Here is a 22,348-nt window from a genome sequence, read left to right as displayed (position 1 = left end):
TGTGTGTAACTGTGTATGTATGTGTGTGTATGTGTGTAAAGCCACAGGCATAATAACCATTGTTTGAGCCATTCAGAGGTTAGCAAGCAGCCACCACTTGATGAACGGGGGAATAAAAGTCGATACAAATAGATGCGGTCTCGCCATAATGAAACACAATTACAGCTTTATTAGCAGATGTAATTGCTTTGTTAGCGCATCTCAATTTGCACTTGTTGTGCGCCGTTTACTCCTGTCATTAGACAATGCGCACGCTCATCCATACTTGACCTGCTGCGTAATATGTGACTCTCCTCGGTTATCATCGGTAGAGCTGGTGCGAGTTCTCTTCATGGTTTTAATAGGCTGGTGCGGGCTTTCACTGGTGACGCGTGGTGTGTTGTGAAGTACAATAAGGATGCCCAAGGCTTTTGGCAATTGATATTCTGCAGCGGGATCACAAACAGGCTTAATACTCACACACAAGGCTGTTTCAAGTAATAGACACGGATGCACACACTGCTCCTCACTACCCAGACTCCTCTCACCTCATCATCTAAATATGCTCAAAATAAGCCTGGCACACTCCACTTCTCCCTTCCCCTACCCGTCGACAGTGTGCATCCTAATCAGGCCAGCGGTGTGCAGGCTGTCTGTCAGATGTGATAGTGTGAGCGGGCATGCTGGCTGGCGTCGGGCCTGGAGGTGCGAATGAGTCCACCGGGGGCCATGCAGGCGGCACTGAATATGAGCCCTGGACATCAGAAAGACACACAGAGTTACACCAGCGAGCGGCAGACTGAGAATCTCCAAATCAGTACTGAGAGAACAAAGGAGAGAGGGAAGAGAGGGAAAGTCGAGCAGGGAAGACGGATGGAGTGTGAGTGAGGGATGGAAGGCATGGCTCATCTGCTGCTGGTTCTGGCTGCTGAGAGATTGTAGGATTTCCTAGATCAGCCAACTGTGGAAGTGAATTTTTCCCCTGCTCGCCTCACTCCTCCTCCACCACCACCACCACCTCCTCTTCCTCATTTCTGTCTCTCTGTCCCTCAGTCCCTGTCACTGAGCAATGGATTAAATTCTGATTTCCTCTCCAGTGCTGTTGTGTTATCGGGTTAGACTGCCTTATCCCCTGTCTGCTGCACCTGTCTGTCTCCTTACTCCCTGCTTCCCTGACACTACATCCCAGGTTTTTGCATTCAAGTCATCAAAACATAGGTAGATACCTGAAAGGGATGATCCCTGGATCAAATGAGAAGCTTTTGTGAATATGTTTTTGAATCTATTTATCAATTATACTATTTTGTCCATAGATTTGACATGGTACATTTTTGAATGCATCTGCAATTTCTTAGCTCATAGTCTTGCTCTTAAGTCTATAGCGATAAGCTGATATGAATTTATTACGGTGCCATATGTCCATTGTCATTGTTGGTCAACTTTCTGAGGGTTTTGCTTCCCATGGAACAAGACAATTTAGTGCTCTTCGACATCTCTGTACATTGAATTGGTTAAAAAACAAACATTTATTCATGTCAGTTTATGCTAACATATTATTTCCTGTCCATGCCTTCAAAGTGGTGTTGCGTTAATAATGTCGATTGCAGCTAATCCAAGTCTTTAGGCTCATTCATCTTTCTTTCTCCGCTGGACGGATGGACAGCAGATTATGTCTGCTTTCACAGCAGTATGTTCTGCCCCTCCTGCGTTAAGTGACCTATGATTAATTGCACATTATTAACTTAACTGAGATTGTTCTCCAGATATGTAGGCGTCGATGATGTCGGATTCCTCTTTAATAGGCCACTTCTGACAGCATTCATAATGTGCCATTTGCTCTGATTCTTCCCTAATGTATTCGCGCTTTGTGAAAATTCCACTAATTTGGGCACTGAGGGTGATAGGCCGAAGGGAACAGAGCTGGGCCAGGAGTAGATGATGATTCTGCTATTGGTTCGTTAACCCATAGGCACACTCCCAACGCCTCTGAGAAAGTCTGGTCATGTATGAAATTCTTACATAGTGCTGTTCAAAGGAACCTACAGTAGGAGCCTTTTACATAAGTACTGATTATAGCATAGGCTTCAGGTTGTGGGTATTCAGATAAATATTACCTGGTGCATGCCTGCAACGCTAATAAGTGCTCACAAAACCATAGATGAGTAATTTTTTGTCCTAGGAAGTGTTAAAATAAAGCTGACTTCTTGACGTTTGTATTCGTCACCAAAAAATCTCATCCAAGCTCGTCTTGACTTGGGTGACAGTGGACAGAGTAACTCTTGTGCTGTTTGACTTTCAGTTGAGCTCGTGTGAGTGCATTTTTTTAGCCACTAAGCTCTCGTTTTTGGTTTTCTATTGTCCAGCTCTGTGTCATGTGGCATGAAGGGAGTTGTTTTTTCTCCATACACTGCACCAATACAAAGGGGAAAAGCCCTGTGTGCCGTCTTTCTGCCTGTGTAAATCCCGCTGCTATCCCCCCAATTAACACCGGGGAGGAAAGCCGATGCCTTTGTGCCTTCTGCCGCTGTTTACCTCAATGGGAGACTGTCAACGAGTGGGAACATATTGCTTTGTATTATGGCAAACTGTGGTACAATATGCTGCGGCTGACGTTTATGACTGTTTAGATGGCCATAACAACAGCGGGCGGCGATGCTAATAATACTGTGTTGACATTAGCCCAGGTGGGAACATGTCAGTGTTGCCTTGTCACAGCCTAATTGCCATTTCTATTGTTGTCTAATTAACACTTCATTAGGATGCTTGTACTGCAGTCGGCGGCGGGGTCGCTCAGAGCAGTGTCATAAACAAATGTTAGATTACCAATGCAAAGCTAGCTTTTTTCTTTATTTTGTTTTGTTTATACCTCCTCCCTTTGCCCTTTTTTGTCCTTGTGCCACCGAGCTATAGGGAGGCACGCTGTTAGCTGTGCATCGATCATATATCGTCTCAAATGGGGTCCTATTCTTTTACTTTTTTCAGTCATATTCTCCAGTGTGGAGGGTTATGGGATTGTGCATTCTTAGAGATGGATTTATTGTACCATTGGGTTGTCAAGCCCTCACAACCTATATGCAAAAATGAGGGGAGCGTAGTGTGAGGGTGCAGGGTGTTATTTGAAGAAAGGGTATGTGTGTGTGCAATAGAGGTGGCTGGGGGAGGAGAGAGACGCATGCAGCTGGAAGAGGCAGAGAGGAGGGATGCGTGAAATTGGCATTGTACCATCCAATGCACTGAGCCCCCCCTCCTCATCATCAACCACCCTCCCTGGTTCTAACCTGCCATGTCCACCGCCACACTGAGGGAACAGAATATGATATGTCCTCATTCATTCAAAGAAGGACATTAAGTGCCGTAGTTTGTAAATGCAATTTTGGCAACAGTAATGTGTCAGTCAATATTGCTAATTGCACATTGATGAGGAGGTTAATTGTCAACATTACACAACTTCCTTTGCAGCTCGCACAATTCTATGTCTACAGTTCAAGTTTGCTGTTTTTTATCAGTAAGGCATTTGTCTGTACAAGTTGAGTGTAATTACAAATACTGTCACTAGGGGGTCTCTAATCGGTGAACTTCTTTCAGCAGTCACAGACAAGAGAAGTTAGAAAAGGGCATTATCTGTATAGTTTTTGCCTCAAGCAACAACAAAAAAACATTCAGAATTTACTGTACACAAATGCTATGAAATCCCAGTCCGCACAGATATCGCATTAACTCCAGCCAGAAGTCCAGGAATGGAGTTGTTTACGGATGCAGACAAACTCACAGGGTGAAATCCTGCAGAAGTGCTAAAGGTATGCTTCTTTTTACAGCCCTCCTCCTGACATTCGCTGGCTTGTATTGCGGTGGGCCAAGTGATGCATTCTCCCACTCCGTGCCCTTTGCTAATGCACATGCACACTTGCTCTGCCCCTCCTATGGAGTGGTCATAACTCACCTTAATTGTATTTTGTAGGTGGTGCTCAGACGCAGAGTGCATGGTGAAATGTGGCCGGGACCGTGAGGGAGCAGTAATGGGAGTCAGGGCACGCCACTGGAAGGAGAGGAACTATCAACCTTTTGGCCCCTGAAAACACACTCTGTGCTTTTTAGTTGAACACACAGACTCTATAGATCCTCCAAAGCCGAGGAGAGCACTTCAGTGAAAAACTGGCACTTAATACAAAACTCTCTTCACTTGAAAATACTGTAGATTTATCACTCTGTCTAGTAATTCTCATAGGGGGTCATTTATTAAGCATTTGCTCATGTGCAAAACGAGTAGCACATGCAAAAGTGGATCAGCAGCAGAGTCATTTCCGCGTTTTTTCTCACATTTATATATCTGATTTGGACCCTAATTCTGTAAAACACACAATTTCAAATATCAAATTAGGGGCAACATGCTTACAAAAAGTTATATTCTTTTTTGCACTAGCTATTTAGCACCTATCTTTATAGATTACCCCCACACTGTCTCAATAATGTTTACGGCTGATGTAGTGCTTTGGTGTCCATTATGAAAAAACACACATTTCTTTACTGGGGTCAGGATAGATATAAAGACTTCACCGGATTATTAAAATCTTTTATTTAATCCTTATGCCTTTTTTTTTCTTATGCCCCCTTTAGAAGTGTTTAATACAAATTGTGTTTTTCGATGCTTAACACAGCCAGAGATTCTTCAAATACTGATGGATTTCAAAAAACTTTTTTCCAACTTTAACCTTTTTTAAGGTGTTTTCTTTAAAGGGACTATACAGAGTTTAAAAATGTTAAAATTAAGTATTTTCCTCCCCTTACATGTTCCAGCAATGTCCCAATGTGTCGAATGAGCCCAGACCTATTCACCACAACTGCCTCTAAAATCTTGCTCTGTCACTCAAAAAGTTGTTACTTCGGGTCCGAAGTGCCGTCATGCACAAGCTTAATATAGAAGGTGCAGTTACATGTATGACCTGAGGTGGCAGTAGTGAGTATAAAATGGCCAACTTCCATCTAGCCCCTTTAAGTTGGCTTGTTGATTTCATAAATTAAACACTTTGCGTAAAGCAACTTTGTGAGTGTGAGACTTCCATAGTCTTCCATTATATATATCCATATTTTTCCTTCAACAAGGCATAAGGGTAATTTTTTGTGTTTTTATTACCTTTTTTATTGCTTTGAGCATTATTAGTATGTTTAATTTGTTAATTCCTTATAACTTTTTGGAAAGAAATATCTAAATAGATCATGTAAATATCCATTACAACTATTCCCAATGAACACATGTAAAATCCAATACCTCTTACTGTATACTCTGTTATCTAAGTACTCATGTGCTTCTCCCCTCCCTGCTCGATGGCTCTGTTAATCAGTGTCACAGTAAATTAGCGGCTGGGGTGGGAGGGTGGAGAACATAATACGCTCATCTGGTCTATGAGAGGCTTTTCTGTGCGTCCGTCCTGTAGACTGCTTTAGGTAATTAACGCGGCTCACACGGCTGTCCAATCACTGCCCGGTGTCCCCAGTGTGGCTGCTTTTGTCGCTCTATTTGCATCAAACTCGGACGACAAACAAAAGGGGTTGACATCTAACAAAGTGGGTAAATTTACGAACTGTAATAAATACATTAGCCGAGGTGTACACAGATGCACCCTTTATCTTTATTGGATAGCAACAGAGATTAGGATTGGTAATAAGCGTATTGGTACAAACTGAGCACTTTGTCTCAGGCTATTCTAGTCACTCATTTGGGCATGGCGACAGTGGTATTTCAGTCCCACATGGTTGCACATAGGCCTTTTTTACACGTAGGTATTGCTCTTTCGGGTATGCTGTGGCAAGAGTTTATTATAGAGGCTTAATTTTAACGGGGGAATTTACAACACATTTAATCACATTATGAGTCCAAAACAGAAAGCAAAGCCAAAATAATATTATGTGTCCAAAATCCTCCCGTTTGTCCCTGGGCTGGGGAAATAGACAAGAACCATATGAAGGCTGAAAATGAGTCAAAAAGCCTGTCTCTTGCACTTGGTTGAAGGGTTCACTCCGCCAGCCCCTTGCACTTAAAAAACCTGTGCTCCTATGTCCTCTCCTCCCTTTCCCCATTTTGGCTCTAAAAGTACTCATGCTTGTATTTCTCCGCATCTATCCACTGCCCCTCTCCTTCCCCTCACACGTCCCCTTCCCTCAATCCATCTTTCTGTCTGCTTCTGTCACCTCTCCTTCTCCCTCCCTCTCCCTCCCTGCACAAGGTGATAGCGGTGTGTGTGTGTGCGTATGGATGTGTGTGTGTGTGGGTCTGCGTGAGCACGCCTCAGGGATTATACAGCTCGATCGCATGAAAGATTCATGATGCTCGCCACCACTGTGCATGAGTGTGTGTTGCCCCGACTGTAAAAAAAAAAAAAAAAAGGGAACAAGGAGAGACAGAGAAAAAAGGGAAGCAGCAGCGGGGGGATGGAGGGTACAGAGTGTGAGACAAATTGACGGTGCACAGCCAGCCCTAACTCTCCCGGCTGCGATTATACCACTGGTCCCTCTCTGTGGCGCACACTATGCTCCAGACACCATTTTGTTTCAGCTGGCTTTGCAGAAATTGCGAGAGAACAAACAACATAAACAGGAGTGCCACGCAACTCAGAGAAAACCTGTGTACATTTTTAATGACCAGGAAAAGCAGCATGTGCATAAAGAGGTGTAGAGTGGATGGAGGCAATGTGATTTTTCTCATTCAGTGATTAATCGGTAAAGGCCCCATTGTGCAATACTCCGGGTGACAGCTTGCAAGAAACTGATAGTAACATTGTAACAACCAAGGCTTCATTTTACAACCTAAATTAGTTTGATTTTGTCATCAGAGGTGTGAAAATGTTCGAAAACGGCAAAGAAGTGGTAGCAATATCCTCTCATGTCTCTGCCCATTACCCATTCTCGGTCCAGCGGCTGTTCTGTGTCGGTCTTAATCTAACTGCCCTCGTGCCAGGTTCATGCCAGGAGAGACTGGCTGGCACAACAAATAGCATTTGCCCCAAGTGTCTGAGCCAAAGCCTAGTGTGCCACTGCCAAGCGTCTGCTGCTATAGGACCGCTCCATTCATGTGGCTTCACCTTGGCAGCCGGTGTGTGAACCGTGGGCGAGTGGTGGAGGTAATGTGTTTATCCGGCCCTTGGTGTTTCCTAATAGCCTTTTAACAGCTTTTCCGTCTTTGCTTTGTCTTCAAACACATTTCTTTCTTTTTGTGTGCAGTTCTTAAACTCTTGAGTATCAGGTTCACCACTGCATATCATCTGCCTTTTAGTGTAAAGGAGATTTATGCCTGACCTCCCTGGGGATATTGTGTTGTTTTTACATGATATTACCTAAACGCAGCCTTTGTGAATTGTGATTATATTGATTTTGCAAGTTTGATTCAATTGTGATTCATCTTGCAGCCCTGCCACAGAATACATTGAGCAATCAGGCTTTGGAGCATCTTGGGTCAGCAGGTAACGACCCCCTAAGACAAGTGACCCAGGTTCAAATCCTGCTCATGTCGCACATTATCCCATTCAGCCTTCTGTCAGTCTTTCTTGTCGCAGTCTCCGTTCAAAAACTTAAAAGCAGACTTAAAATAGTAGGTTGAAGCAAGGCGGAGATGAAGAATGGATGAGGGAGAGACAGAGTTCCGGAGAAGTGTTAAAATCACGGAGGCAGAAGGGAATGGTAAAAAAAAAAAAAAAGCCTCTGGGGGGAGCATTATACTGCCGTTACCCCCCTCTAGTGCGCCAACCATTGGGCAAGTCTGAGTCCCCACCATTCCAGTGACCTTGGAGGTCAGCTGGAGGAAAGCAGCATTAATCAAAGTGACGCCCGGGCTGAGGCAGATGATAGCAGGCAGCAGCACTCACAACAACACCCCCTCACATCAGCAGCACCATTTTAAACCCTCCATTTATGTCTCTGCTTTCATATTTGTTAGCTTTTCATTTCTGCTTTTGTTTGCCTTCCATTTCTTTCTTTTTCTTCCCCCAATGCCCCAAAACCATTTCTAGATATCTAGGTACAAATAGTGAATTAAGCAATCCCAGTCTGTGTTAATGGACTTCTAAATACCACCCTTCGCCTGTGGATATGCCACCAACATTTACATAAGACAGGAGATTGGCTTAGTTGCCTCCTGGCCACTGGCAAGCTTAAAAATATTGATTTACTTCCTTGTTCTGTGTTTCTGCATATTTCCTTTTAAAACGCTGGCGGGGAGAGAGAAACAGATATTTGTTTGAGCGTATGCATGTGTATGTAATGAATGTGACAGAGGGACACATAGAGCAAAACCTTACATATTAGCCTATTCATGTGGCCTTTATCATAACCTTTTCTGAAATGTTAAAAACACATGTAAATGCACAAGCAATCGTGAGCTACATGTCGAAGCAGTAAAGAGATTCTCTGGAAATCGGTGCTTGCTTTACTTACTCCTAAATAACTTTAGTACTGTACTATGACAGACTCATCAGTTTATTGCCATAGACCATCTTTAAAACCTGAATATTATTTAGCGTTAAGCTTATTTGTTAGGTCTATGCTGCATGCTTACAATAAACAACATGTTGCACTGTTGTCCGTGTCTTATATCTTTGACATTACATGCAGCAACTGATCATTTGTAGCCAAAACCGTTGCCAGTGCTATGGGTTAGTTGTTCCAATTGCAATATCCGTGGTTACGATAAGGAAAGATATGACTTTGCTGACCTCATAGTGGAGACATTATCGCCTATATTGTTAAATTTGAGGTAAAACTGAGGTAAAGCAACAATATAAATGTACTAATTGCAGCACAAACTGAATAATGTTTATTTGTTTATCGGATTTCACCTGCATAAACTTACAGGTGAGTCTATGAACTTTCACCAAAGGGCTTTCCTGACCTAAATTTGGGGATTCCTCCTCCCAGCCGCTCTTTATGACATTGTGAGATTCTAGGCAGCCAGTAGAAAACAAAGTCAAAGCACAAGTGTGTACATTCGGTGGTCTTTTGTGTCGGTCAATATACACCGATCAATACACAGCCCAGGCCGGCTCTGGATAAGGTGTGCGACTGTGTGTGTGTGTGTTTGTGTTGTCATTGAGGGGTGGTTATAGGGGGTTGGGTTAATCTGTGACCGCTCGTCTGGGCTGATGATAGTATTGATCCAGTGAAGATCATCTGAAGGTCAGGATATGTTGTCTCTGTTTGGACCACCGTGATCTTAATACACTGTCCTTCTCTCGGCGCCACTTTGTAACGGCTCACTTATTTTTCGACTAAAACAAGAAAAGGAAAAAAACAAGAAAAAAACAAGGAAATCCAGCTGTGCTGCATACAGTGCCAAAGCCTGATAGCTTGGACGTTTATTTGACTAATGCGGAAAATACTTTTGTCACAGTTACAGATAAGTCGCACACAATGCATAGGGTTTGTTCAGTGTTTTTAGCTTTTCAAGGACATTGTAAGCGACACTGAGGACAAATATGTCTTTTTGAAGTGCTGCCTGGTAAAAATAATACTTCACGAGATAGTGGCATCGTAGACACATACATACACATACATACTCATACATGGCATTTTCCTAATCAGTTTCCATTGTGATTGGAATTGGCTGTGGGAAAAAAAGTGCCTCTTCTGTGATGTTTTTTGATTGGCATCTTCCGTACCTTGAGTCTCTTTGGGTCATTATAATCATTTCTGAATGATGGAACAGACGCTAGGCTTGTTAGTACTTAATTATTCATTTGAATCCATAAAGGCAATCAATTAAGCTTAAGTGTGCACTACATCTGATTAACCAGTCAGTTCCCAAAACACCATAAAATCCACGCAGGTCTTATACCCTGGTAATGAGTTTGCAAGTGGGGAGGGGGGCGGGGGACGCCTAATAGTTGTGGGCTTGCTCGCTCACAAATACACGTGAGCAAGATGTTGTGGTTGACGGCACTTTTTTTTTCCTTTTCTTTTTTTTTTCCTCAGGTGATGATTTGATGTATTAGCTATCGGGGATGAAAGATAAGCAGGGAGCTTAATGCATGCTAATATTAAGGTCCGCCGTTTGTAACAAAATAATAGCAAGGTCGTCAGGAAAAGGCGTTGTTGTAATTAGGAGATGAATTCATTATAAAAACAATGAGTCAGTCCCTAAAAGCAGGCTCATTAACAAGATAAGGTATTTGAAACGAGAATGCCTTAGCTTTTGCGTGTTGACAACCTTGGAGTGACGCTAATGTAGTGTATGTGTGTGTGTGAGTGTGTATCTCATTGGGTAAATTTGCAGGCTTCTTCTTTCGCCACCACAGTATCATTCCTCATTATACTCTGACACAAACGCTCGCTGGCTCCTCTTGCATCCCCCTCCCCTCCCTCCTCTCACTGGCCTTTACCTGCTTGCTTGTCTCGGGGGAAATTACCAGCAGTTCAGAATTGCTGTCCTACTGCACTGCAACACTCCCCTATACCAACGGACACACACGCATACATACATACATACATACAGTACATAGGCACAATGACAATCCACACAAACACACAAGCCATTGAGCTGTAACCCCTATTCCACGATTCCCTATTACCAGCTTCTTCTATTGTGCTGTTCCCCATATTATTTCACTGCTGCATTCAGAAGCAAAATCAGCACTGGGGAAGGATTAAAAACACCATTTTGTTACCAGTGCCTGCTTTCTTCAGTGCTCATATTTGTAAATGTGTTTAACTGTAATTGGATTCATGTTGTGTGCATTTGTGTGTGAGAGAGGGTGTGCGCCTAATGACTTTTATGTATGCCCTTCTCCGCTCAGGGTAATTCGCTCAACAGCCTTAATCAAAGTTAATGAAAAGGTTGCCTCCTTCTTTTATGCACTGCAATGCTTTATTCCAGCGCGATGATCCAGATCTTTGAGATGAAGAAAGACTCAACAAAGCATGTGAAATCATCATAAAATTGCATTAGAATTGGTAGCTCGACAGTGCAGGATCAACAAACGAAAAAAACATAAATCTTCCCAGAGGAGTAAAAGCAGTAATTCATCCATCATTAGTTTTATGGGTAACTGGATCCAAGCTGAGCTACTATGGTCCTTAAGTGGGTTAAGCCGTGAATGGGGACAGTATTAGTGACTCAGTATTAGTGACAGTATTAGTGACTGAGTCAACAATCGCAACTGTGGGTTTAGGAGGCAGTCATACTCCTCGATTTATATTGTATTATAATCGCTGTCAGTTTTTAATCTTTTCCAAAACATGTCTAATTTTAATGTATTATTGAAGGTTTATCAGTGTAGACAGTGTAGAAATGTGTACACTGTTGAATCATACTGCTACATAATAGAATTATATAGGTCTGAAAACTTTCTGTAGCCACTGTATGTAAGGTCATTCCGTGATTACAAACCGGAACAAGGACTTCTAACAACATCTTGACGGAATCAAAACAAATGTTATGATAAGCCTTAAGTGAGGAGCGAAACTATTACAGAAAAGCTTAAATGGGCAGTTTGTTTTCTTTTCTAGCATTTTTGTGGCTCTTTCAGTGCAGTGCTTCCCTTTGCTATTGGTTGAAATAATTATTTTATGCAAAAGCTTCACATTCCATTAATACAGCTATGACTCAGATTGAGATTCAAAGTAGTATTGTTCTCCTCGTGTGCAGTTAGGATACAGTTTGGCTGCTTCCTCTGCTGAAATGATCATCAAGGCCCGCTTTCTGCATATGTCAAGTTATGCCTTTGGAAATGTCACTTTGAAGAGAACAGCAATAGTTCGCTGTCTGCATTTTGGTTAATCATATGCATAAAGCAATGACGGCAGAGGTTGGGCAGTGAGTTCAAAAGAGACACCCACGCTTGCTTAATTAGGTTTAAAAGGAGTGGGCCACCGTTTTTCCATACTGGGAAATGTTCTTACCTGAGCTTAGACGAGTTGATGCGTAACTGTCTGGTCTATGTGCGTGTGCTCAGTCAGAAGACCAAAGACGTGGTTAGCATTTAGCCTCTCCTCCTCTCCTCTATGGAGCCAGATGGGGGTGAAGTTAGAAGTGACCAAGCTCTTCAACGTTATCCCTTTTTAAATTCAGTTACGTGAGCGTTTACACGACCCAAGTATAGATACACAAAATTAAACATGTTGATTTTCTAAGTGGATAAAAAGAGGTACTATATTGTAAGGCGTAATAACACCTTAGGAGTAACATCTTCACTCCTAAAGAATTCTGAAGATATTACTGCACGGACGTCGAAGTACTCCTAAGGTATCATTACGCTTTCCAATACAGTTCCCCTTTCTATCCGTTTAGAATATCAACACGTTTAATTTTGTGTATCTATACTTGGTCTATCTATAATAGTGAAAACGTTGAAGAGCTTGGTCACTTCACCCCGTTTGGCCCCATAGAGGAGAGGAGGAGAGGCTAAATGCTAACAACGTCTTTGGTCTTTTTGTGCGACTGAGGGCACGCACACAGACCAGACAGATACGCATCAACTCGTCTAAGCTCAGGTAAGAACATATCTCAATATGGAAATATGGTGGCCTGTTCCTTTAAACGAAGTACACTTCAGTTTGCGTTTCTGGCAAATAGTGAGATTTATACAATCTATTCCATATAAAATACCATGTAAGCAATATATTGATATATTTTTGCCCAAAATTCACTTTTTAGTCTTATATGGGTAACTGCTGCAGTCGGTACATTTTAACTGTATCACTCTTGTGTACCATTATATCAAATGTTGCAACTGGAGCACCGTTCTTTAATGTGTGCAGCCAACAAAGTGTTCCTCCCTTATCATTGTATTAATATAAATACATTATTTATTGGATTGATGGTCAAAGGCTGGGGACGACCACAATTTGTGAATGGGGGGAGGGAGGGCAGGGAATGGAGAGAGTTCAGCTTCCTGAATGCAGCTGCTCTTCAGTTAGCTGGACCTGGCCCAGAGACTCTGAGTCTGACTCTGCACTCTCCTTTTCCAAAGGCAGCACACAGAAGAGGCTGTAGTGGGCTGTACTGTAATCACCATGGTGGGGTAAATGCCAGTGGGAAAGGAGGAGAGGGTCATCAGTGATCTTCTTAGCTCCTCTCACAGCGCACTGGAGGCTTCTACAACAGGATAGTGTGCTGGCATTATACCTCACAATGAAGCAGCTGGTTAGGATATTGTATTGTCCCTGTGTACAAGGTGGCAGGTGCACATGATGGGGGCTGGGACTCTGGGTCTTCTCAATTTGTGGAGAAAGTAGAAATACTGATGTCCTTTCTCGGGCTGTAATGTGTTTGTAGACCACCAGGATAGGTTTTCTGTGATGTGCACCCCCAGGAACGTGGTGCTGCTTAGCGCTCACCCACAACAGCACTGTTGATGGTCAGAGGAGCATGCTGGATGAGTGCTCTTCGCAAGTCCTTAACAATCATCGTTGTCTCTTCCCCACAATGTGTGCACCATGTAGCCAGGCTGATCATCTCACTCCTGTAGTTTCTCGTCTCTGTTGCTGATTAATGCATGCACTGTTGTGTCATAACACACTAGATGAAGAGGTTTTAGATGTACTGTCCAGCAGTCAGTTACACAATGACCTGTTAAGCTCCAGGTGGACCAGTTTATGAGCTGCTGCAGGATAAAGATGTTGAATATTGAACTAAAATCTAACATCAGTCACCACTCTGACATAGGACCCCTTAGTTTCAAGGTGTGTGAGGTTTGCATGGAGCACAGTGGAGATGTCTTATCAGTTCAGCGATCAGCGACGGGAATTGTTCAGTCGATGGTTATGTTATGGACCTGTTTTTTTATAGTTTTTCTAAAGATTTTCTCATTGAGCCACAAAGCCTCTAATGCTCACCAAAGTAAGATTCATGTGATAACCCTAAAAGTGACGGTGACCTGCTGCTATTGATACAGGTTTTGCATCACTCCAGGGATCTGTTTTATGAAAACTGAGAGCTGCCTTTTTTATGAATGTGTGCAACTGTTAATGTTAATGGTGGACTTACTTTCTCTCATGGGGCACTCATAAAATGAGTACAAGCATTAAACATGCATGAAGCCGTGTGAAACATAAGTGTGTGGATGTGCGTTTGTGATGTTCCAATACAGAACGTATACGTGGAGGTGTAAAGGCAATGGATCTAAATGCTCAAGCGAATGTGTGCATGTGTGTGTCTGGCAGACTCTTGGCAGTGCAAGCTTGAAATTAAAACCTTATGCGGAACGCAGCCCATGATTGGTCTGGAATTAAAACAAAAAGCAGAAGAGTGTGCTGAAGGGGGAAAGAGGAGAGCGTGTGCTGAAGTGTAGTGAGCGATTGCCTGTGCCGTGGTAGTAGTTTGTGTCTGGGCTGCTTCTTATCTGAATGTCAGACAGACCTTTCCTATTGGCTTGCCTCTGTCAGCAGTCTGCCTAAATGTGAAAGCAATTAGGGAAATTGCAGAGTCAAAAAGAAACATCTTCAAGACACCAAAAAGAGAAGCTGTGGAGGAACAGGCAGCAAGTGCATATGCAAAGCTGAAATAAGCACACTCACTTTTATTTAATTTTTTTAGACTTGAGACACATAACACATTAAAGGGGGGCAAAAAAAAAAATAGTTGTTCTCTCTCTCTCTGTGGAGTGCTGTTTTGTAAATAAGATGCTTTGAGTTCACATTTTTTTTCATTTGGTTCCATCTGGAAATGGCCTCGAATACATTAGGGGAAAAAGTGTGTGTACTTTGTATGGGTGGGACAAATAATCATCTAGTTCCTGCATACCGTTTTCTCCTTACAGTGAATTACGTATCTCTTAAGTCATTTCCAAAGGCATTTCCCTCTCCCCTCACCTCTCTTAACCCGGAGTATAGAACATCTGCTTTCTGCATTCAGTTAGAGCTTGCTGTTTTAATAGCTCTGGGCATATTGCCTTGAAAAGGAAGGGGGGACCTTTGGCTCGGGGGCCCTGGCTTTCTCATTAATAGTCTCTCATACATAGTGACACATAGTCGATGGGTGCTTTGGGGAAAGAGAGTTCTTACTGGTCAGTTGTCCCTTTGTGGCCCCAAGCCTTGACCTGTTCCCACTGTGTAGCAGTGAGAGTGTCTGTGTGTTTGTCTGCACACGCATTGGTCATTTCCATGAGAAAGGAGCACTCAGAATGGACAGGGGCCACATTTTTCTTTCCTTCTTTTCGCTGATATGGTTGCAGACGTGGTTCAGGGGCCACAAGGGCAACCTCATCTATCATCAACTTCTTGATATGGATGTTTATATTACGTTTAAGTGTGGAGTGCCGAGCATAGTGGTTGTAAAGCACCCAAATAGCCTTCACAGTGCAATCTATTGAGTTGTGGTACATACTTTTACTTTTCTGAACAGCATGCTCTGGCTGAATGCCAAACACAGGTTTACACTAATCTTATTTTCTGAGTGATTGGCTGCAAAACCTAAACCCAATCAACATTTTTAAGAAAATAAGTTCCTAAATCAAATAAGGTGTTGTAGATCTTTATCCATTTTTTTTGTTAATATGCTCTGGCTGTTTAGGGAGTATTCATTTTATTATTCATCCGTTGCTTTTAATTGTAATATGTGTTTAAAATGACAGTTCTATTGGCCTTGTATATTCACCTTTCAAAGGCATGCTGCCTATCCTTTTTCCATCCTGTGTCTGCTGCAAGTTCAGACCATGGTGATGGGAGGGGTCGAGTACAGTGGGTGGAGAAACTCCTGCGCTTTGATTGGCTGAGAGTGACGTATCCGGAGCCACTTCCTGGTCTGTCTGCTCTGGGAGGAGGAGAGGGACTGCGGTGTTGTTAGATTGAACAAAATGGCTGCGAGATCAGAGCTCGCTGAACGCCTACCATGACTGTCCGCTCCGCTGTCTGGATCCTTTCAGAATGTATTTCCAAGGACTCGTTTCTCGCTCTGCATTCGCGGTAGCCAGCGCGTCGCTAGTCGTGCAGCTGGTGACATAAACAAAACATTTCTTTTGCACTTTATACCAAGTTAGCTGGCTGACTGACACAGCCATCGGCTTGCTCTAATACGCGACAGCTCGTCGCCTTTTTTTTAAAACCCAAAACTGCCCGTTTTCTCCCGTTTACAAAACCTCGCTTTGGTCGACGACTAACTACGCCAACCAGCACCGTTATCTGAGCTGCTTTTTGAGTCATTTCGTTTGTGTCGTTTTTTGTTTTTGTTATTAGTGGTGCTTCTGTCTCTTCCCCGCCCCCCATTATATTGTGACATTTTTACAAATTGTTTTGGACAAAAGTCATTTCACAGTATATATATTTTTTGCACGATCTTGCATTACCGTACTCGCTGTGAGTATATCCGGCTCAGTGCCGTTGTTTACCTCGGTATCTTGTCACCAGTCGGCTTATCTGCCAAGTCCGACTTTAATTGCGACTGAATTTCTGCTCCATCTCTTTACGGGTAATTTTTGGAAAAGACATCGGAGAATGCTGCATCTTCTGCATCTTTTTTTCTGCCATGCACCGACTCTTTACTGAAAGCTGTCAAAGCTGTGTTTAATGCGAGGTAAGTTTACACTGTGCTTTCCTCTTAAACCGTTTGACTCATGCCATTCCCTGGAGTGTCTCAACTATTGCCATTGAAAGACTGTGATGTACATATTGGATGATTTAATTTTGATCTCCAAAAGACCTTACAAAATCCAACTTCAATGTCAATGCCTCTTTGTAATGTGTGTTTTGACGCTATTTACTTGACACAGTGAGCCAATTAAAAATCCAAATGATGTCAACAGGGCATCCCCAGCTCACTTTTGCTGCTACTTGCAATTATCCGCATTAAATGGATTACCTTTTGCAATTGTCAATTTCGCATCAAATTTCCTATGAGTGGTATGATAGAGATTAGTTACTATTTAGTAATAAATGGTGAGCCGTCATGTATTGGTCAAGTATTTAAATGCCAAACCTTTTAAGTCAGAAAGAACATAAGTGTTATATCATCAGCTCCTTTATGATTGGCTGAATGGTACTGAAACAGTCTGAACATGTGAGCGTGTGCTTTGTGGGTCTTTGAACAGTCTGTCTACTTTGCATTGGCATTTCAGTGGCTAATGCTATCCAGTGCACGACTTCTACCTTTATAATGAATAGTAAATTCTGCATCACTCCACTTTCTTTACACATGCACTTCACAGGGTTTCTCTGTGTAATGGTCTTACTCTCCTTTTTTTATACAGGGGTTTTATCCAACCTCACATCTTGCTTTTCATTGTACATTCTTCTACTCTAATTCAAAGTACATTATTAAACATCGCTGTCCTGACTCCCCACCATCCCCTGATCTGTGGAAAAAAACGCAATTGTGATTGAACTGTCGCCTTCCATTGCTTCCTTCCTGCATCCTGTCCCCAGGCACTGGAGTATAGCTTTTAATATCTTCTCCGTGAGTCTTAATTGCGGTACATAATTTCCCGTTCAATTTCAAACCCTCCTTTTCTTCCCCCACTCTGACATCTCTGTCACTACTGTCTTATCTTCATCTTCACACACCAACGAGGTGGTGAAATGAAAAATGCATCTGGGTACTAGTGGCACAGGCGCACACATTGCATGGAAGAGTTGTGTTATTTGACTGTTTAATGTAAAGCTTGCTCACCACTGGACTGCATTTAATATGGGCCTTGCAAAAGTTTTCGCTGTTTCTGAGCACATTTTACCTGAACGATAATGAAGCTTTGAGCTCTGTGTTTGTAAGTTTGGACAGTGTCAGCTGACTCAGTTGCAGCGCTGGGTCATTAACGTTTGTCATCTATCGAAGAGATAGTCACCACAGTTAAGCCGTAACAATAACACAAGCATGTTGGTATAAAAAGAGGAGGAAGTCTATTTTTTTGTCTTACATTGGCGCTTATCAGACACTTAAGCACAGTCAACAGATAGGAGGGCAAGTTGTAAATCTAAATGAATTAAGGCTAGGACAACTGGCAATGTCAACAACTAAACACTTATGAAGACAAAGCCTATAATAATTATTGTTACAGCTTTGGATTCATAAAGTGATTTATCAGCATTGTTGGCGTTGTATGTTTAACAGACAATTTAATCAATGTTCAACCAAGTCTCTGGTTCAAACTCATCCTGACCTTCTTTGGGCTGCATCTGAACTTTCTCTTGATTAGTGGCCTCTGTCTACTCAAAACTGAAAGGAAATCACAATTTTAATGTTTTTTTAATCTTTATATCTTCATTCTGGGACACATTAACTGCTTTGGATTTATTTTTATCTCACGCTGACATTATTACTAACCTAGACTTGATCATGGCAGTGACTGAGCCTGTGATTGTGAAGTGTTTTTTTTAATTTTTTTTATATCAACATGAGGCACAATGGTGATGGATAACACGCTTAACACCTCCGCGGGGCGCTGCTCCACTCAGGCACCAAGACAGTAGAGTCAGCTGAACTCGACTGAGAACTGCCAACTGCCAAAAGTCATTACCCTCTTGTGACGTTCTATGGGGCCATTGTCAGGCTGGTTGGGAGCTATGTGTCAGGAGAGCTTTTTGTGGCCTGTACTGTGCCTGCTGATGACATACAGAGGAAAGTAATCCAAAAGTATGGACATAATGATTCATAAACATTATCCAGGAACATGATACAGGATATCAGTTAATATTGAGCTATTTTGGTTGTGATGACCCATGTTTAACCTCAAAGGTCTGTGATCTTACCATCAAGATTAAAGCAGCTTTATGGGTCATCTGCCTTTTGTGTCAAATATTAATCCCATTATATTACTATACATGATTTGTATTTTCACCAGTTTACTGATTATACATTGTGCCTTGCCTTTGTTTATTATATTCTTTCTGGTTAACATTCACTAAACCAGTCCTGATGCTGCAGTCATGGTCTTGCATAAACGACTATAGGACAGACCAGTAAGAGAAGTGTCCTATTCCTCTTGAAAGATTGGTGATGGTGGGGGCTGTCTACATAACCCCCTTTTTCTTGTCCAAGTTGTGTGCCAATGGAGGGGGCAGGGTCTTCAGGGGCCCACTCGAGGTAAGGCTGGCTGGGTTTGGAGCAAGGGGGGATGGGGACGCTGCCTGTAAATCTTGGCCGGGGTCCAGGGGAATGTTCTGTGAGCTTTGACTGGGGCCTGCTTTCCCCCCTCTGCTGTGTTGGCTAATTGGAGGGACATGTTGAGAAGAAGAGAGCCATCGCACGGTAGTACGGAAAACACACAACAGCCTACAATGTTGCTCCCCCCCCCCAAAAAAAAAACATCATTAGACTGCGTTACACATTATGTAACAGGACTTAAAAGGCCTGCAGCGCTTACAAAACCCTCAGCTAGAGCCATGTAAATAAGACTAGCGTGTGTGCCGCATGGTGCTACACTGAGGCATAAGCTTAAGTACGACGATTTGTTTACTGTAGAGTAGTTTTATTGCCTTTCTAACTTGAGCGCAGTCAATGAAGTTCAGGCGCTGCTACCATTTTTCTTTGTGGACCGCAGCAGCTCATGACACTGACATATCTGTGGTCAAACAATAATGCCACCATTGTTTACCCTTTCTGTCTCACACGTTTGTTCTTCGTGACGCGCTTTCATTCAGATTTTCACTGAATTTGAACGTGGCATGCTTGTGCCATCTGTCGTCTTATTGTCACAGCTATAGTGTGAAGAGAGGATCGAAACGCGGGTTAAAGGTGCTCCAAAAGGTGCAACAAAACGATGAATTCGCAGTCACGTCTGTACTCTGGAGAAACCAATTCAGTTGATCAACGTTGGAGAAACCTTTTGCTCAAGGTTAATTGTTAAAATGTCACTGATTGTTTTCTCTTCTCTTCTCATGGCCTCGCTATATTTAAGCCTTTATACAGTAAGACAGAAGTACAATTTTGCCTAATGGGTTGCACGTGTTTAGCAATCATCTCATAAGCAGAAAGTAAACATTTCTGACAATACGCTCAATGACAGCTCCTTGTGCTGCGTCGTTGTCTGCATCGTGCAGTTTTCTATTTAATGAGCTGCCACAGACTCACAGCTTCACCTCGACTTGGTTGGGGAAGCTGCCAAGACTCTGCAAGCTAATTCTTCTGAAGGAAAAAAACACTACGATATTAATAGCTCCAAAGATATGACACTTTTGGTTATGCTTTCTTCACTTTTAGGCACCCACAGGCACCACAGCGCTTCCCTTTCACCCCCACCCCCCCGGCGTAGTTTTTCCCAGATCAACAATACAGATGCCACAGTTCATTGAGCGAGTCCACTAGTTGTTTTATTTGTGGATCCCTCGCTACCTGGTGGAAGCACAAACTGCTCACAAACTGTAAGCGCCCAGGAAGCCAATGTGACGGGGATAAAACACACATACAGTACAAGGCAGCGGCAACTTTGTCCCTGGTGCTTATCAACTGTGGAATTTACAGGCTTGTTTTTCCAGCGGCTTTCAGGTCGCCAAACACAAATACACACCCACACATTAAGCTGTGTTTAGTGAAGTGAGTTGTGGGTGCCTCGCTGTAGCGTCTTTATTAATCTTTATTGACTCTACGTGTTGATAGTGAATACATTTGATAGTGAATTGTGCATTAGGTGAAAGGAGTGGATGATGAACAGTTATCTGCGGACAGTCGCTCACTCGACTATCTTTTCCTCTGTAGTTTCAATATCGTACAGTTCTCTTGTAACTCATGTTTTCTCTGACGGCCGTTGCTTGGTTTTCTTTGCATCTCTTTATCCCTCCTTGAACCTCTTCCTCCATCTGCCTTTTCTTTTCTTTTTTTTGGTTCTTGCTGTCTACACGCATCACCCTGTCACTCTTTTCTTCTCTGTCACCTTCCTCACTCCTCCACTTTTTGTTTCCCGGTTTCTAGATGTACGTGATCAAGGCGCACAGGTTCCCCTGCCACATTCCCTTTCCATCTAGCGCTCCGTGCGTCTCTGCAGTGAGGATCCTTCCCTCTCCACTCTCTCTTCTGTCTACTTCTCCGGCGGCTGTCGTTCTTAATTGGCATTGCTCTGCGTCTGCTTTCATCCGCCGCCCAGACCCCCCCCCATTCTATACCCCCACCCCCCTCCTTCCCACTCGCCGCTCCCCCCGCTGCATCCCTGGCAGAAAAAGACAGGCATCAGACAGACTGCCTCCCGCCTGTGTACATCAAGCCTCCCCTTGTGCGTGTCTGTGTTTTTATGTGAGAGAGCGCATGTGCAGCCCAAGCCCAAGCCCCCTTCATTCCTGTACAGCGTGTTCCACGGCCTTATCCCCCTTTTGCTTTAGCCTAGCGCCGGCAGCCAAAGAAAGACAATACATAAACAAATGTTCATGTAAAGCAAAAACAAAAAATACATTATTGGGGATAGGAGAAACGCAGCACTTTGAAATCATGGTGCAAATGATGGTAACTGTGGAACAATGAGTCACACAAGTCAGTGTACCTTTTGCTTGCTTAAATACTACAATCTAAAGAGCCAACCCTTCTAGAAATATAAGATAATGTATGTTTCCACATGAGGACCAGGCCACCTTTATAAAGCCAAAGAGTAGGGCTACAGAGCCAAATGTGGCAGATGCTACTGTGCTTCCAAGCCTGGATAGAAGGGGCTGATGATTAAGTGTGATGAAGCTTTCTGGGTTCCACGTAAAGGAAAGATTACAACAGTTCAAATTTCGTAGAAGAGTGTGTTTTTCCGGATTGATATGCTAAAAATAATTTAAAGGCGTGCATTGTCTGCTTGAAACGACCCCTCGATTTAAGCTGTTATTGTTATATGAGCCAGAAAAAGCATGGCGTGTCCCTGTTTCTGTATGTCACTGACCTTACTGCGTGACATGTTTGCGACTTATTGCTGTGAGGGTGAACCTGATGCTGATCGGCAGCGCAGGTCACCACAGAGAAGGAGCTGCTTGTGTCAGCAGAGGCAGGAGACTGAGTGTGGGGCCAGCGCTTGTCACAGAGGCCGCTAACTTTGGCTTTGACGCTCAGCTCAGAAGAACAACTGCGCCCTGGCTCAAATTTCACCCGTGACCACATTTCTAAATAGGGCTGCTCAGTATGTCACCAGATTGTTATGGCAATGTGTGTTGAGGAGATATAAATATTGAAAAGAAAGCAAATATGTATGGCAACTAAACTTGGGTGTTAGTCATCATATTGTGTAGCCTTTTTCTTAACCCATTTACTATCACGCACTTTTGACTTGTTGTTATTGGTCACTGATCTGAACTGCAGATCGTAATGATAAAGATAATAAAATAAATGAGCATTTTATGGGTTGCCAGTGGTGAGCTGATTTCCTTCATTTCCTGTTGTCCACAGTAACGCAGTCATTTGAAACCAGAGAAGGAAGCTCCGCTGTCATGAGGGGAAAGTAGCAAAACAATTGCGATGGTGCGGTCAGCTGATGATGAGGGAAAGCTCATCCCT

General features: G+C 43.0%; 1 protein-coding gene across 8 annotated transcripts in view; it reads left to right on the top strand.

The window, feature by feature from the left end:
* tnrc6c2 (trinucleotide repeat containing adaptor 6C2) overlaps nucleotides 1-22,348 on the top strand; it is a 103,964-nt gene that overhangs the window by 57,572 nt on the left and 24,044 nt on the right. For 4 of the 8 annotated variants that reach the window (XM_079554317.1, XM_079554316.1, XM_079554315.1 and 1 more), the window contains exon 1: nucleotides 15,753-16,471. The exons of the other annotated variants lie outside the window; for them this stretch is intronic. The gene's annotated coding sequence lies outside the window, so the exon portion shown is untranslated. Of the gene's footprint in view, nucleotides 1-15,752; nucleotides 16,472-22,348 lie in introns of those variants that run through there. 8 annotated transcript variants of the gene reach the window in all.

This window comes from Gobius niger, assembly GCF_951799975.1.
Source record: "Gobius niger genome assembly, chromosome: 3".
NCBI lineage: Eukaryota > Metazoa > Chordata > Actinopteri > Gobiiformes > Gobiidae > Gobius > Gobius niger.
This window is presented reverse-complemented; position numbering and strand designations above follow the sequence as displayed.